This window comes from Typopeltis vanoorti, chromosome 25, assembly GCF_054136105.1.
Source record: "Typopeltis vanoorti isolate ZY-2024b chromosome 25, IOZ_Tvanoo_1.0, whole genome shotgun sequence".
NCBI classification, from domain to species: Eukaryota; Metazoa; Arthropoda; class Arachnida; order Uropygi; family Thelyphonidae; genus Typopeltis; species Typopeltis vanoorti.
This window is the reverse complement of record NC_143573.1, coordinates 48570609-48586621: the sequence shown is the minus strand read 5'-3', so window position 1 is coordinate 48586621 and position 16013 is coordinate 48570609. Positions and strand designations below refer to the sequence as shown.

The window sequence follows — 16013 nt, the reverse complement described above, 5'->3', positions numbered from 1 at the left end:
CCTCATGCATGTCCTTTTGATTCTTGGATTCCTTTCCTTCTAAACATTTTCTTCCCTCTATGTTAAGGCTAAAATTCCTGTCAGCTTAGGTTGGTCCTCAGCGAGTCTGTATATCGATCATCTATGCCAAATATTCTTAGCGCAAGGCGATTCTGCATCCATAAGGCGCATGCTACCTGGCCACTATCTTTTCCGAGAGTTGCCATTGCTTCGAAAATCCTCTATTCGTTCATTGTAGGGCTTGGAATCTCGCGATCCCTCTAATCACGACCCGACACCTCCGACTTCTGCCACCGAGAGAGAACAGACTCCAGACAAAAGGCGAATAAGTCCCTTTGGGGGGGGGTTCAGCCCTTTTATATCAACCCCTACCGGGACATCTTGTAACCCTAAATTTTCACACGACACGTTATTCCCTCGCACTCATGGGTCTTGCCTTTTCGTAGCGTCTTCCCCAAAAACTTAGGTCACCACATGCCGTATGCACGTGTGACCGCTTGAAGAAACTTACTAATTCGGTGTCTTGCCCACGTATTTTCACCTTATAATCTCAGTTGGTTATATGCAATTTACACAGTAATTCTTTTATATCAATTCTAACAGAAAATATGTATATAAATTCATTGTCTAACATACAATTTCCTCTTTAATAATTTGATAAGAAAGTTTAACTTGCTTCAACAAGAAAAACATCTAGATCAGTCTAAAATTGTCATTAATCTTTCTTCCAAAGTCCTGTCAAAAATGAAAAGAAATCTCCTAATGAGAGGTTTTAATTTTGCATCATCTCCACAGCACATTCCAAAAGTAGACATAATAGTGCAAATTGAAAAAGGAATTCGCAGTCTTCCTAGAGATTCGGCTATCTCAACTGCCTACATATTTCAACCTTATTACTAAAATTTAAATTACCACGTAAAAACATACTAAAATCGGAGTTAACAGCCCTTAAAGAATTGAGATGAAATAAAAACATAGTAATAGTCAAGCAGATAAAGAAAGTACAACAGTAGTTATGAATTAAGATAAATACGCAAGAAAAATGAACAGCCTATTAGAAGATTCCAATATTTATTCATCCTCAGACAGGGATCTCACAGGGCGCACACATAATAAAACCAATGACTTGATCAAAAAGCTACCTAATTGGCCAGAAGAATTTAAAAAATCTATCATCATCAAAACATCCATTGGTCCCAAAAATTTATGGTGAATCAAAACTACACAAAAAGGATATTCCGTTATGGCCAATTGTAGATAGGAGAGATTCTCCAACCTCAAGCTTAGCGAAATATCTGTCAAACCTGATATCACCACACAGAGGAAAAACAGAATCACTTGTAAAAAATAGCTTACATTTTATTGAAAAAAGGTAAAAGATATAAAGAACCTTCAGACATCTTAGCAAGTTTCGAATGGTGAAACGACTATGCTACAGTCTCTTCACCAATGTAGTGAATCTACTTGTAAATCTTTTTCGACCGGACACTTTAGGACTATTCAAACACTGCATGAAACACACCTTTTTTCGTATTTCAAGACAAATATTGGGAACAAAAAGGCCTTGCCCTGGGTTCCCCCTTGCTCCAGTCGTAGCCAACCTATTTATGGAAAATTTCAAAACTAATGCATTAAAAACTATCAGAAGAAACCAAAAATTTGATTACATTACATCGATGATGTTTTCATCATTTGGTCAGGAACGGTGGATGAGCTAATTGCTTTCAAAGATTTGAATAACTTGCACATCCCTATATAAAATTCACTCTTGAACTAGAACAGCACAAAAAATTACAGTTCCTTGATATCCTTGAAGTAAACGAAGAAGAAAAAAAAAGGTTATCCTTTTCAGTATACAGAAAATCTACCACAACAGGAAGATTTTTAAATGCCACTTCACACCACCATCCATTGCAAAAGATAGATATAATTAAAACTTTATGAGGCAGGACATACAATATATCAAGCACGTCCATTAAAATGAATCAAGAATTGCACTACCTGAAACAGAACCTCACTTAGCAAAACCAAGCTTAGCAGATTTATAATTTTATGCACTTAATGGTTTTGAACCGAAGACAATCAGAAAAATTCTTAATACATCTCCTTCAAACTCCCATATTTAAACAAGATTTTGGGAATGTAATCATGCTGTCTTACATCACAAAGTGGCTGCATTGCTCTACAAGTACAACATAAAAGTGGCATTTTTGCCTTTACAAAAAATATCAATATTCTTACATCTACCAAAATCTCCACATCATCCCATGAAAAAACTAGACATCTATGAGATTCATTGCTCTTGTGGCATTTGTTAGGAAGTTTGGGAAAGATCTGCATGTCTGAACACGTAAAAGATTTCGAAAAAAGAAGAGCATAAATCAGGACTGGCATTCCACACAACCACTAGCTATCAAGTATATGTTATCAAGCTATCAATTATTATTATTATTATGTGACACCTCCAAGGAGTCCAAAGACTCATCGAGGGAGGGCTCCTACTCTGCAACTCTCCGTCTCCACCACTAATATATAACAAACAAAATTGTTATATATTGATCAGAACTGTTTTACAAGAAAATTTAAATTAGCCTCACAAATGCTTAGGATTCCTACACAATGCAATAAAAATCTAGGCTTAATTTTATATCAAGTATGGTCTGCTTTCATCAAAAATGTTACCATGGACCTAGGATATTATTATTATTATTCAGGCCTCCAGTCAAAAGACTCATCGTGGGAGGTGCCCCCCTAAGAAACACAAAGTCTATCATACCACTCCTTAAACTCATTGACTGTTCTCGCTCTCACCACTCCATCAGGCAATGCAATCCATGGTTCAACCACCATCCATGCAAAGAAACTACTCCTCACCCTCTTGCTCACAGTTTCCTTTCGTAACTTCCAGGGAAGGCTTCTTGTCATCACTCCTTCCTGCTGTTCAACCAAGCGAAAGAACTCCCCAGTGTCAACCCTGTAACCACCTCTCAACAGTTTAAAAGTCTCAATCATATCACCTCTCTTTCTACCCATCAAACTCTGCAGTCCACATTCCCTCAGCCAATCCTCATAACTATCATTGTACAGTCCTGAAACCATCTTTGTTATCTGCCTTTGTACCCTTTCCACCGTTAATTTATCCCCTTCAAATCCTGGGGACCAAATCTGAGAACAATAGTCCAAGTGTGATCTGATCAGGGTCTTATACAACAAAATGATAACTCTTATCTCTGCAGGTCAGCATGTTTCTCATTATTGCAGCAATCCTCTGTGTTACCGTCACCACCTTTGCAATATGTCCCCTAAATTTCAGGTTTCTATCAATCATCAACCCCAGATCTCTTGTCTCCCCTACTTCCTCCAATATAACTCCTCCCATAGAGTATGTAGTGTCCTATCGATGTTTCCCAAACCACGAGACCTCACATTTTGTGCATCAAACCGACACCCCCATTCATTTGCCCATCTATCTAGCTTATTCAAATCCTCTTGCAGGGCTGCCACATCTGCACTATTACTAATAATCCTTCCAAGCTTCGCATCATCCACAAACAACTGAATATCCCCTTGCAATCCACTGACAATGTCATTGATATAAAGGTTAAACAATATAGGTCCCAGTACTGAGCCCTGTGGGACCCCACTTGTAACCCTCTGCTTCCTTGAAACTGCCCCACCATACACAACTCTCTGATACCTATCAGACAGCCAATCCTGAATCCAGTTGACCAATCTGACATCTAGACCCATGTGCTGCAACTTAAATACCTGTCAAATGCCTTCGCTAAGTATAAGAAAATGGCAGTATATGCCTTTCCCTCATCTAATGCTCTTGTAACTTTATCATAAAAGGCTAGCATATTGCTAAAACAAGGCACCCCTTCACAAATCCATGTTGACTCTCACAGATAACATTAGCCTCATCTGCCCAATGCTGTATACGGTCCTTCGCTACTTTCTCCAAGATCTTACTAACTACTGATGACACACAAACTGGCCTATAATTAGACACTTCCAGTCTGCTACAGCCTTTATGCAATGGCACTATCTTACCTTCCTTCCATGGGCACCTTTCCTGCAGCCAGATTTCATTGAAAAGCCAGGTCAAAGGCACTGTCAGTTCCCTCGCACATTCTCTCAAAACTCGTGGTGAAATACCATCCAGTCCCACAGCTTTACTGACATCCAGAGTACTCAGTACTTGAAACACACTCTCCTCCTGTACCTCTAAACCTCAAACCTGCCCACTCCTTCTAGTATTAAAACTGACTCCTCCAGGATGAAATAATCCAATAAAGTGTTCATCAGTCACTCTATTCCCATTTTTATCTCACAATATCATTCTTCGACAGTCATTTCTCCTCCTACTGGCCACATATCTAAAAAATTCCCTAGGATTTTCTTTGGATCTTAGGGCCAATCTTTTCTCATATTTCGTTCTGTCTTCCTTACCATACTAGTCACTCCTCTGGCCTGTGTCTTATACTCTTCATGCATCTTCTCTTCACCTGTCTCCTTATATCTCTTCCATAGCCTCTTTTTCGCATGCAATTCCTGTTTAATATTGTTTGTCATCCACTTTACTCCAAATTGTGTCCTCTTGTTCACTCATGGTATACAACTTACCATTGCTGCTATCAAATATTCTTTTATAATTTCCCATGCACTAATGATATCCCGGCCTTCTAATTCCTCCCTCCATGAAACTTCCCAAAGTTGACGTCTTAGAATATTATAATCACCTGCCTTATAATTCCATATATATTCCCGTCTCTTTGATACTCCTGCATGTCTATTCATTTTCCAAGTCAAAACCATATGGTCACTCTCTCCAACTGGTGGGAGAGATGTCATCTCACTTATTATCAACTCTTCTGATACTATAACCAAATCCAAAACTCTTGTTCCCTCAATTACATGTTGCCTAAGACATTTGTCCCTCAAGAATTCTAGAAATTCCATTCCCTTATTGCTACATGCATCTTTCTCTCTCCAATTTATACTACTGTAATTAAAATCTCCCATAACAATCATTCTTCTTGCACTTGCCATACTCAACTGTCTAAACATTTCCTGGTCCCTGCCCTGTGCTTCCTGGGTCTGTAGCAACACCCTACTAAATATCCTGTCTTGCCCACCTCTATCTCACACCATATGCTTTCAAAATCATTAGTGCCTTCCAAAGTCTCCACTCTTAGAGGACATAGGTCGTCACTTATCATAAGCAGTATTCCACCACCACCACGCTTTCTCTTCCTATCCTGCCGAAAAATGCTGTACCCAGCAACTTCTATTCCTGTTATTATATCCTCTTCTGTCAGCCATGTCTCTGTGATCCCAATAATTTTTGGCCAGGCTGATGCTATCTGCACCACAAATTCCTCTCCCTTATTCCGGATACTCCTGGCATTAGTATAAAGCATATAAATGCCGTTGTTTCTATACCCAGCATTATATTATGTGTAATTAATTGTTAATAGACTTGTTGTACCGCTACACCTGATGATGCAAGTCTTACGATGTATGAAACTTGTTGGGTTTTATTTGCTTATTTTTATTCAATTCCTTGTTTACTGTATTTGCCGGCGTATAAGACGAACTTTTTTTCTTTGAAAATAGGTCTGAAAAATAGGGTGCATCGTATACACCAATATTCAGTTTTTTATTACTTTCATTTCTGGAAATTTTCTCTGTTCCGAGTTACGCGATTTCTTTCTTGCTTCCTTGCAGTGTGTGAGAGCATTCCAGTTACGTAGAGTTCAGTGGGCATCCACTGAACTCTACGTAACTGGAACTTGAGGCATAACTGAATACTTGGATTTTAGACCACAGAAAAGCAGGACTTTCAGTGTCTACAAATTGAATTTCATCAATTCGTCATTAACGCAAGAAAATGAGAAAATTTTGAACTTGCTTAAATAGGAAACATGGACGAGGTTTCGCTGACTTTTGATGTGCCCTCAAACAAAACTGTAGATTCCAAGGACACAAAAAGTGTTACTGTTAAAACTTCTGGGAACAAAAAACTCACTACACGGTTGTTTTATCCTGCTGTGCTGATGGGACAAAATTGTGGATGGATGGAGGAGGAATAAAGTTATGGATAGATAAAATTCGGTCTAGGCACCCCGTAGGAATGTTGAAGACCTGCCCTGTTAGTGGGCTCAGTTTCGTTCTCACAGAACAGAAGATGTTAAAATCTCAGTTAGCTGTAATTCCAGGAGGTCTAACTAGTCAGTTTCAACCTTGAGATGTCTGTATTAATAAACCATTTAAGGGATTTATGAAGGGGAAGTGGAATAGCTGGATGCAGTCTTCAGATTGTGAGGTCAAACCATCAAGAAGAAGCCTAGCATTTTGCCAGTTTGTGAGTGGGTCAAAGCTTCATGGGATGCTGTGAAAACGGAGACAGTGGTTAAATCATTTAAGTGCGGCATTGGTAATGCACTGGATGGTACAGAGGACAATTTGTTATATGTGCTATAGGTTTACAACTTTTCATGGATAGGAATGACATAAAAAAAAAGGTTGATATGAGTTGAATGTTGGATGTTGAATGGGTTGTTTTGCATTTTCAAATCTACAACACCAGAAAATGTAACTGATCCATAGGATGTAGAAACAAAATTGATTTACTTTCCTCCAAGATTTTTAAAGAGGTTATAAAATTGACTGATACAACAATTAAATAACTTACAATGCCATCCAATATACCTTGACTCTGGCTTTTGGAACAGTTCGTTTAAATAGTGCAGTTACCAGTAACTCATGCTGAAAATTTGTACTTTTGTAAGCTTTCAGTCAACAGTGCTTATGAATTTGGAGGTGTGTTGCTGCTAAATGGATACAATGATTGGATATTTGAGACAGCTGAAGAACCAATAAAGCTTGTTGATGTGGAACTTGTTCAGAATTTAAGTTCTCCCTTCATTATGTACAACATAAGATGAAGTCAGAATCAAGTACCAAATTTATTCAAGAGTACACTGAGATGAAACGAATCTGCTTATTAGTGAAGATATATTTTGGCTTGCACAGAAGCAAAAAAAAGGGAGGTGGCAGAGCAAACTTAGTATTGTTGCAAATATTTAGCATTGTTCTTGGCATTCTTATATAAGAATGCCAATAATGAAACCACTGAAAGTGAGATGTGATGAATTTTGAAAGGAAGAAAGAAACAACTGGGATGCAAAAAAGTATATAGCAGTCTAGAAATGCCAAATATCGGAAGAAAAAAAAAAACATATAAGTGTAAAGGCAATTTGATTGGGCAATCAAGAAATGTTACTTGACGGCATGCTGATGTGTCTCCTCTCACTGATTAGAGACAGCATCATTGGAGTTAATGCATTCAGTACTGTCACTGTGGTTTGCAGTGAATGAAATTGTGTTTTCATAGTGTATATGATGGATTGATTCAGTATAAGGACTTATCCAGCAGTAAATAATGCAAATTACAATGTGTAATTGTTGTGGAAAGATATAAAGAGATATTTTGGTGGTATTTAAGGTCTGTTTGTTTATTTATGGAAATGAAAATGGGTAAGAAATTTGCTGTTCTTTGAACTAGAGTAAGGGATTATAATTATGTTTGTTATATTATTATTACACAGGAAGACCCAAACTGTCAATACAGTATCTATCATACCTTTCCTTGAAACCATTAGCAGACAAAGCACTCACAACTGACTCAGGCAATTCATTTGATTCTTTCACCACTCCAACTGAAAACGCTAGTCCTCGTGCCCTTGCAACCATATTCTTACCCCAGTTCCAGAGATGAACTCTTGTTCTGCTCACTTTAGCCAAATGCTGAAATATTGCCTATGTATTAATCCTATAAAATCCTTTAAATAGCTTAAATGTTTCTATCACATCCCACCTTTTCCCCCTATCGACCAACTTTTGCAACCTCTAAATCCTCATAGGGAGCATCCCAAAGACCTCTCACCACCATAGTCACTCACCTCTCGATCCTCTCCACCACTTCCTCATTACTAACATGACCAAACCTGATGACAGTAATCTAGATGTGGTTTTATAAAGAGGAATGATAACTTCATTATCTCTGTTAGTGTGTTGTTCTTCAATAACCAAGTAACCCTGCAAGCTATCCTGGCTACTTTAGCAATATGCTCTCTAAACCTCAACTATCTATCTACTACTACCGCCAAATTCCTATCTTCAACAATTTCTGGAGTACAATTCCCTGAATATAGTACATAGCATACAATCTTTATATTCCAAAATGCATAACTTTACACTTTTCTACATTATATTGACATCTATTATGTTTTGCCTGAACTATCAGCCTATTTAAATCATCCTAGAAGCTCTCTACATCACTTTAACTATTAACCAAGGTTAATTGTTAAAGTGATGTAGTACGAATCAATACACCTTATACCTTCAATATACCTTCCATCTTGCTTTGACCAGATTCAAGATATACTGGAAGGCAAACCATGATATGGGATTCAGATTGTATTGATTAAACTTAGTTAATAGTTATAGATGTAGAAAGCTTGCAAAATGATTTTAATAGGCTGATAGTTTAGGCAAAACATAATGGATGGCAATTTAATGTAGAAAAGTGTGAAGTTATGCATTTTGGGATACAAAGATTGCTATGTACCACATCAAGGAATTCTACTCCAGGAAACTGATGAAGCCAGGCTTTTGGGAGTAAATTTAGAGAGCATATTACTAAAGTAGCCAGAATAGCTCTCAGGATTACTTGGTTATTGAAGAACACATTAACAAGCAGAGATAAGGAAGTTATCATTCATCTTTCCTCTTTATAAAGCTCTGATATGACCACTGGATTACTGTGCTAGGTCTGATCATCTTAGTTTCTTGAAGATGTGGTGGAAGTATCGAGAGGCGAATGACCAAGATGGTGAGAGGTCTATGGAATGCTCCCTGTGAGGATAGATTGAGCCTTTGGTTGTTGGGGGAAAAGGGGAGGAGGATGTGATAGAAACATTTAAGCTACTTAAAGGATTTTATAGGATTAAATACAAAGGCAATATTTCAGCAGTTGGCTAGAGTGAGCAGAACAAGATGTCATCTCTGGAATTTGGTTATGAGTATGGTTAGTAAGGGCATGAGAACTAGCTTTTTCAGTTCGAGTGGAAAGAATCAAAAGGGTTGCCAGAGTCAGTTGCTTTGGGTCTTCCCATGCAATAATAATAATATAACAAACGTATTTATAATCCCTTACTCTAGTTCAAAGAACAGCAAATTTTTTTCTCTCACATTTTCATTCCCATAAATAAACAAACAGATCTTAAATACCACCAAAACATCTCTTAATATCTTTCCACAACAATTACACATTGTAATTTGCATTATTTACTGCTGTATTAGTCCATACACTGAATCAATCTATCATGTACACTATGAAAACACAATTTCATTCACTGCAAACCACAGTAACAGTACTGACCGCACTAACTGTATCCTATCCAAGAACTGTCTCCGATCAGTGAGGAGATAAATCAAGTAAAAAAACTACTGCAAATAAATTATTAACACCCTCCCCCCAGTTAATATTTCTTGACTGCCCAATCAAGTTGCCTCTGTTTTCATAATGCTTTCTGTTTCTTCACAAACTTATTATACTTTATTGTTGTTGTTTTTTTCTCCCACATTCAGCACCATTAGACTGCTATATACTTCCTAGTTGCATCCTAGTTTTGTCTTCCTTCCTTTCAAAGTTCATCACACCCCAGTTTTAATGGTTTTACTATTGGCATTCTTAATAAAGAATGGAACCTGAAGCCCTTTTAGGCTTTCTTAATAAAAATTTTATATTTCAGAGCATTTGATTTTATTTACTGAAATTCTTGAGAAAACTATTTTTTACTGAAAAATGAAATTGTGACAATATACTTGTGAAAAACTGAATCATATTCAGTTTGCATGAGAACTGTAAATGTGTACATGAGAAAAAATAAAGTAAACAAAATGTTTTACCTCTTTCATAAACTACTGCAATATGCAAAAAAAAAAAAAAAATACCTACTATAAATATATCCCACATTTTATAGCTTTAATATGAACAGGACCATATTTACAAATAAGACCAGCTTTGGCTTACATTCTCATATTGCAAGGAACCTCTGCCTCAGTATAAATTATCTAAGATTTGGTCAGTAGATGAGGAGGGAGAGAGGGACTTTTAAAAGTTATCATTTAGTGCTAGAACAAATTTGGGGATGACTGTGGGTATGAATACATATTTCTCCAAATATGAGAAACTACTAATTTTGTGAATTGTTATCAGCTAAGATAATAGTGTTATCCACTTTTATGTACAATGAGTAACACCTTTTCTTCACTATACAAGGAATCATGAATAAGACATGGTGACAAGATGCAGCTGAACTAAATTTATTGACTGCATCATCCCTATTCTCTGTTGTCTTGTCAGCTTTTTATATAATATAGGCCATTCTATTTATAATGCTATAATTACCAGATGGTTGTTTATCTCCCACCTTAAAACAAACCACGGCAGTGCTGTTCCCAATAGCAGGTCGTATGACACTGCACGTCCTTCTTTTAATTCATTACTTCCGAAGAGCCTGGTGAAGATAGTATTAATTTATGCATCCCTTCAGAAATATATGATCAACAGGAGCGTAGCAAGGGTGAAATATATATTTACATAAAAGTAAATATATTTATACATAAATAAAAAATATATAATCACGTTTACTATATTTATATAAAGATAATTCAAGTTTACTACATTTCCATTAAGAACTGTCAGTGTTTCCAGTCTAAAAATTATTACAGAAATCGATAAAACTACTTCTCCTACAAAAAATCGGCATAGCGGATAACTTAACACTTTTAAGAATTAATTAGATAATTAATAATTAGGCTACTCACTTCTAATATATATAAATTAAAAGTAAACAAAAAATAGCATTCAACTTCACAAACTTAACTTTTCATAATATTTAAAATTACCCACGCTTATTTGACATTTGATGATTGGTTGATAACTTACTTTCGTTAGCGCGCCATCTACAAAGAAGATAACTAAATAGGCGAAATGATAGAAGTGTTTTATTATTATAATTCTACTTTATTTATACATTTCACAAAATAATAATAATAATAATAATAATAATAAAACAAATCCAGTAAAGCCTTTTATTTCCTTATAGAGAGTAGGAAAGGCCATTTTAATCCTATCCAACTATTGGAAACTGAGGTGAAAATTCAGTCCCTACCGGTTGCCAATCAGCCAACGGTATCCGGTGAAGAGAGCCCATTTATCAATCACGTTATCTAGAGATTCCTAATGATAAGACAATAATTGTTATTTCAAAGAGTGTGTGGTTTACAGTCTATTTTTTATTGACGACACGAAAACACCCGAGTTTCCTTCTACGGGCAGCCTAGCTCTTTGGGTGAGCACGCACATCACTTCCTATAACCAATACAGCAATTTCCCTAGATTCTTATATTTCTCTAAATTCTCGACATTATTATTATAAAAAAAAATCAGCTAACGCCTTTTTATTCCGGTATACGGGAGTAGGCGAGGCCATTTAGCCCTATCTAACTTTTGGAGACTGAGTGGGCAGTTCAATCTCCACTGGTACCAATCAGAGATAGATGGCCCAAGGCTATCACTAATTAAGCAGTACGCAGTGAAGAGAGACGGCTCAAATGTGCCGCCATCTGGTGGTCCCTAAACCTAACACAATATATTTAATGTCTGAAATAATGTGGGTTCTACGGTCAATTTTCTTGAGTTTACGGGATGAAAAACCCGAGTTAACGGGAGAAAAAACCCGCTTGCCCGTGCTAGAGATAGACTAACTCGAGAACCGGTCGAAAAACAGCTTAGAAAAATTTCCTCTAGTCGCCGACTAGACTAGAAACCAAGTCTTCCTTAGTGCGGCCAAGCGCAGTGGTATGCAAACGCCACATCAACTGAGCTACACAGGCTTTATTATTATTATTATTTTGATTATTATTTTTTTTTTGTAGAGATATCTCCATGAAGTCAGAAGACCCATAATGAGAGAATATTATTCTCAGACTAACCACATGTAGCCGATCTCTGGCACTAGCAAGCGGGTTTTTCATCCCATAAACTCAAGAAAATAGACTGAAGTACCCTCATTATTTCAGACAGTGACATATCTTGTTAGGGTTAGGTACCGAGAAATGGCAGCACTTGTTTTCCAGGCTCTTCATCGGTGGATGCTATAATTAGTGATAGACATGGGCCAGCTATCTCTGATTGGCCACCGGTGGAGATTGAACTGCCCACTCAGTCTCCAAAAGCTAGATAGGGTATAAAAGCCTCGCCTACTCCCTATAAGAGAATAAAAGGGGTTAGCTGATTTATTTTATTTTATTTACCTATTATACGTCTCCATAAACTCATTCACGGAAGAAGCACTCACAATCACATCTGACAAAATTATTCAACGCCATTCAAAAAAAAATCTAGTTCTACCACCTTTGCTTCTTCCACCAACAGTCCAAAACGGACAATCGCATAGATATCAGGAAACATACTTTGCAAAAACTCCACTCAGTCCTTCATTGACACTTTACTTTCAGCACTGGTAGTGAAGCACATATCCAATTTTTTATAATGTCTATCTACTTTATTTTTGGTCTGCCTCTTTTTTGCAGTTCCTGTAATAAGTCCTTCAAGAACTTGCATCGGGAGACCATCAAATCTGCTGAAATGACCAACCCAGGTGAGTTTTTCCTTCAAATCTTAGTTCTGATACTATCTCTCTCCGACAGGTGAAAGAACAGATTCATTGTCTTACTTCAAAATTTGTGATGATCATTTTCAATAGCAGCAACCTTTTATCTTCATCTTTCCATCATATTTCTTCACCATTTCTCAATACCCTTGTTAACCACATTGTTAAACAGCTTCCAAGGGTGACCTCTGATTCATTCCATTCTTACCGTGTACTGAAAAAAGTCTTCAGTGTTAATCATATAAAACCTCTTTAATAACTTATAAGTTTATATCATCTCCTTGTTTTTCGACTATCACCTAGATTGAAACTCGCAGACACTCAATTCATTCTAGCAGGGAACATTCGTCCATAGACCTGCCAAAATCTGGGTCGTTCCCCTATGGATCATGGGAATGAACCGGTGGTGTAGTCCAGCGCAGTATTCCAGATTTTGCCATATCTAGGGGAGGGGAGAAAAATCTCTCTCTTTATGTTTGCTAGTGAGTTCTCCAATTCATGTGTTATTAAAGACCACATAATCTCATGTGCTATTTTGAAAAGTATTTTATATATTACAACGAGACTAAACTCTAGTTCCATTGCTGAATATTCATTGCATGCAACTTTTTTTCAAAGATACCAGTTTTAAATGATGTCTCTTTCTTTCAAACAGCGAAATACAATTAATGACAGAATTGGACTCCACCAAATTAATAAAAACACACAAAACTATCCTGCTACTTCTGCTACAGATGACTCAACATTACAAATGTTTCGAATTGTTACTAAATTTAGAGACTGCATTTGTTGCTAATGTGTGAGAATCAAGGGAATTTCTATCTAATCAGACTAAGGCCTGTGTAACTCAGTGGATGTGACGTTTGCACACCACGGCGCTTAACAACACGAAGGAAGACTTCTTGGTTTCGAATCTAGTCAGCCACTAGAAGAAAGTTTTCTATGCCTTTTTCAACCGCTTCCCGAAGTTAGTCGATCTCTGGCACAGGAAAGCAGATTTTTTTTCCGGAAACTCTGGTTTGTCGTCCCGTGAACTCAAGAAACTCGACCGTAGAACCCACATTATTTCATATATTAAATACGAGTGTTAGAGTTAGGGACCACGAGATGGCGGCACTTATTGAGACTTATTCAGCGTCTCACTTCACTGCGTGTTGCTTAATTAGTGATAACCTAGGACCAGCTATCTCTGATTGCGTACCAGTGGAGATTGAACTGCCCACTCAGTCTCTTCTTCCCTCTTCAGCCTAAGGCAGAAGTGATCAGTAAGAACCTTCTAAACAGAACGAATAACAAGAATAAGGAGAAAATGCCTGATGATATTAAGAGAATTTGAATGTCAAGAATGTCAACCACTGGAGTGGCTGACCTTGTTGTTTTTTCATTATTGGAATCGAATCGTCTATGTGGTCTAAAATCTGACGATTCCATTACAACAGCAATACCAACGAGGAAATATGAAAGTAAAAATAATCCTAGGCAATTAGTCGCTCATCAATTGTACCAACCTGCTCCTTGCTTAGTATTTAGAGAAGAAATATGAGATGTTTTTAGAAGATTAATCGATTAAGTATTATTTAACTAATATACTCTATTTATATGTTCCATCTGAATTGACTACAGTTTGCATATACTCGTAGACAAGATTAATATAATGTAGGTTAATGCGGGGTATATTTAATATCCATCTTAGCAAGAAAAAAATCAAATGTTTTTGTTATTCTATAAGTGGGAGCAGAAACAATGAATTCGTGTATTTATTTCATTTTTTATAATTTTAATGAATACTTACTAATATTCTACTGCCACATGTGAGTATTTCTTTTCCCAGCAACACTATTAGCAAATCATCATTAAAAAGGCTTTGTTCGACAGTTTAGTTGAAAATGAAATCAGAAAGTATTAGAGTATGCAATATGTACTTATATCTATTACCGTGGTATCGGATTATTCTCAAAATTGTTCTGTGCGAAATAATTGATTATATTTGTCTTTGAATAGCATATTACGAAGACACGGGCAACACTGGAATAAAATTATTAGCCGTCCAGTTACATGAAGAAAGGTTTTGAGAAAACTGTAAGAGGAAATGATTATAAATGGTTTATAATAAATGGTTTTGGGAAAACTGTAAGAGGTATTTATGATTATAAGACCTTCTTAATGATCCCTCTACAAAGTACATCACACTACGACATTTATACCTTACAGGAAATTATACTCTGACATTAATTCTTTACTCGAGCTGAAGCAATACAACGTTTTCTCATGAAATCCTTTAATGACTATTCTTCTTGTATATATAAGCATTACCAGATACCCTGGCTATATATATCCAGAGTATCCCATACTGTATCAACGATTATGAGCAAAATTCGATTAGAGGTTATTGCTTTAACTTATGTGACACACTAATGTGGAAACAGTGATACTAAATTGTTCTTAGGATATTACAGAATCTCAATGTAAATACAACTGTGAGAGTGGATGGGATATCAGCTACGGTTCTGCCGGAATGCACAAGGGAAATGGTAATGCCTTTCACAAAGGCTGTTTAATATAAGTCTCAGCTCTGGTAGAGTTCCAAGGGAGTGGAAAGAGGGCAAAATTATTATTTTGCATACAGGAGGTACTAAGACTACGGTAGCAAATTATAGACCATAACACATTATAGACAATCCCACCACAACTGGTAAATACCTGGATATTTCAGGTTGTGATAAATAGGCTTCGGATGGCTTATTAAAGAACGGACTGGAAAACGTCCTGATGTTGTATTTTTTAAGGACTTTAGCCAATATATTGGAGACTGAACTAATGTACGGTATAGAGATGCTACCTGTAAAATCAGTAGTTTCCGTAGTACACTGCCTAGGAGGATGCAGAGAAATTTCTTAATCGTTTTTTTCAGAATATCTATTTTGTTTAAAGATAAGAGAAAGGTGGTTAATTTCTTTTTTGCTCATCTGGTTCATTTAAAAGAGAGCGTGCTCTGTGACCTAAGATCCAACTCCTTAAAGTCCGTTCTCTTATAAGCCATCCGAAGCCTATTCATCACAACCTGAAATATCCAGGTGTTTACAAGTTGTGGAGCGATTGTAATATTCCTTATTTTGGACAGACTAAGAAATCTGCTGAACTTCGTATAGAGGATCACAAGAGAGACATCTCCTATAAAAGATGACATGCATGTGCCCTATCCAGTCATGTTCTTTTCTCAAACAATCCTCACGATGATCTACATAGTCACTCAGTTTGCTGGGA

General features: G+C 36.7%; 1 protein-coding gene across 1 annotated transcript in view; it reads right to left on the bottom strand.

Annotated features, from left to right (window-relative positions):
* Nucleotides 1-10963, bottom strand: part of LOC150092727 (carboxy-terminal kinesin 2-like) — a 230065-nt gene extending 219102 nt beyond the window's left edge. The window contains exon 1 of the mRNA XM_090414368.1: nucleotides 10900-10963. The gene's annotated coding sequence lies outside the window, so the exon portion shown is untranslated. The remainder of the gene's footprint in view (nucleotides 1-10899) is intronic.
* Between the last annotated feature and the right edge of the window lie 5050 nt (nucleotides 10964-16013).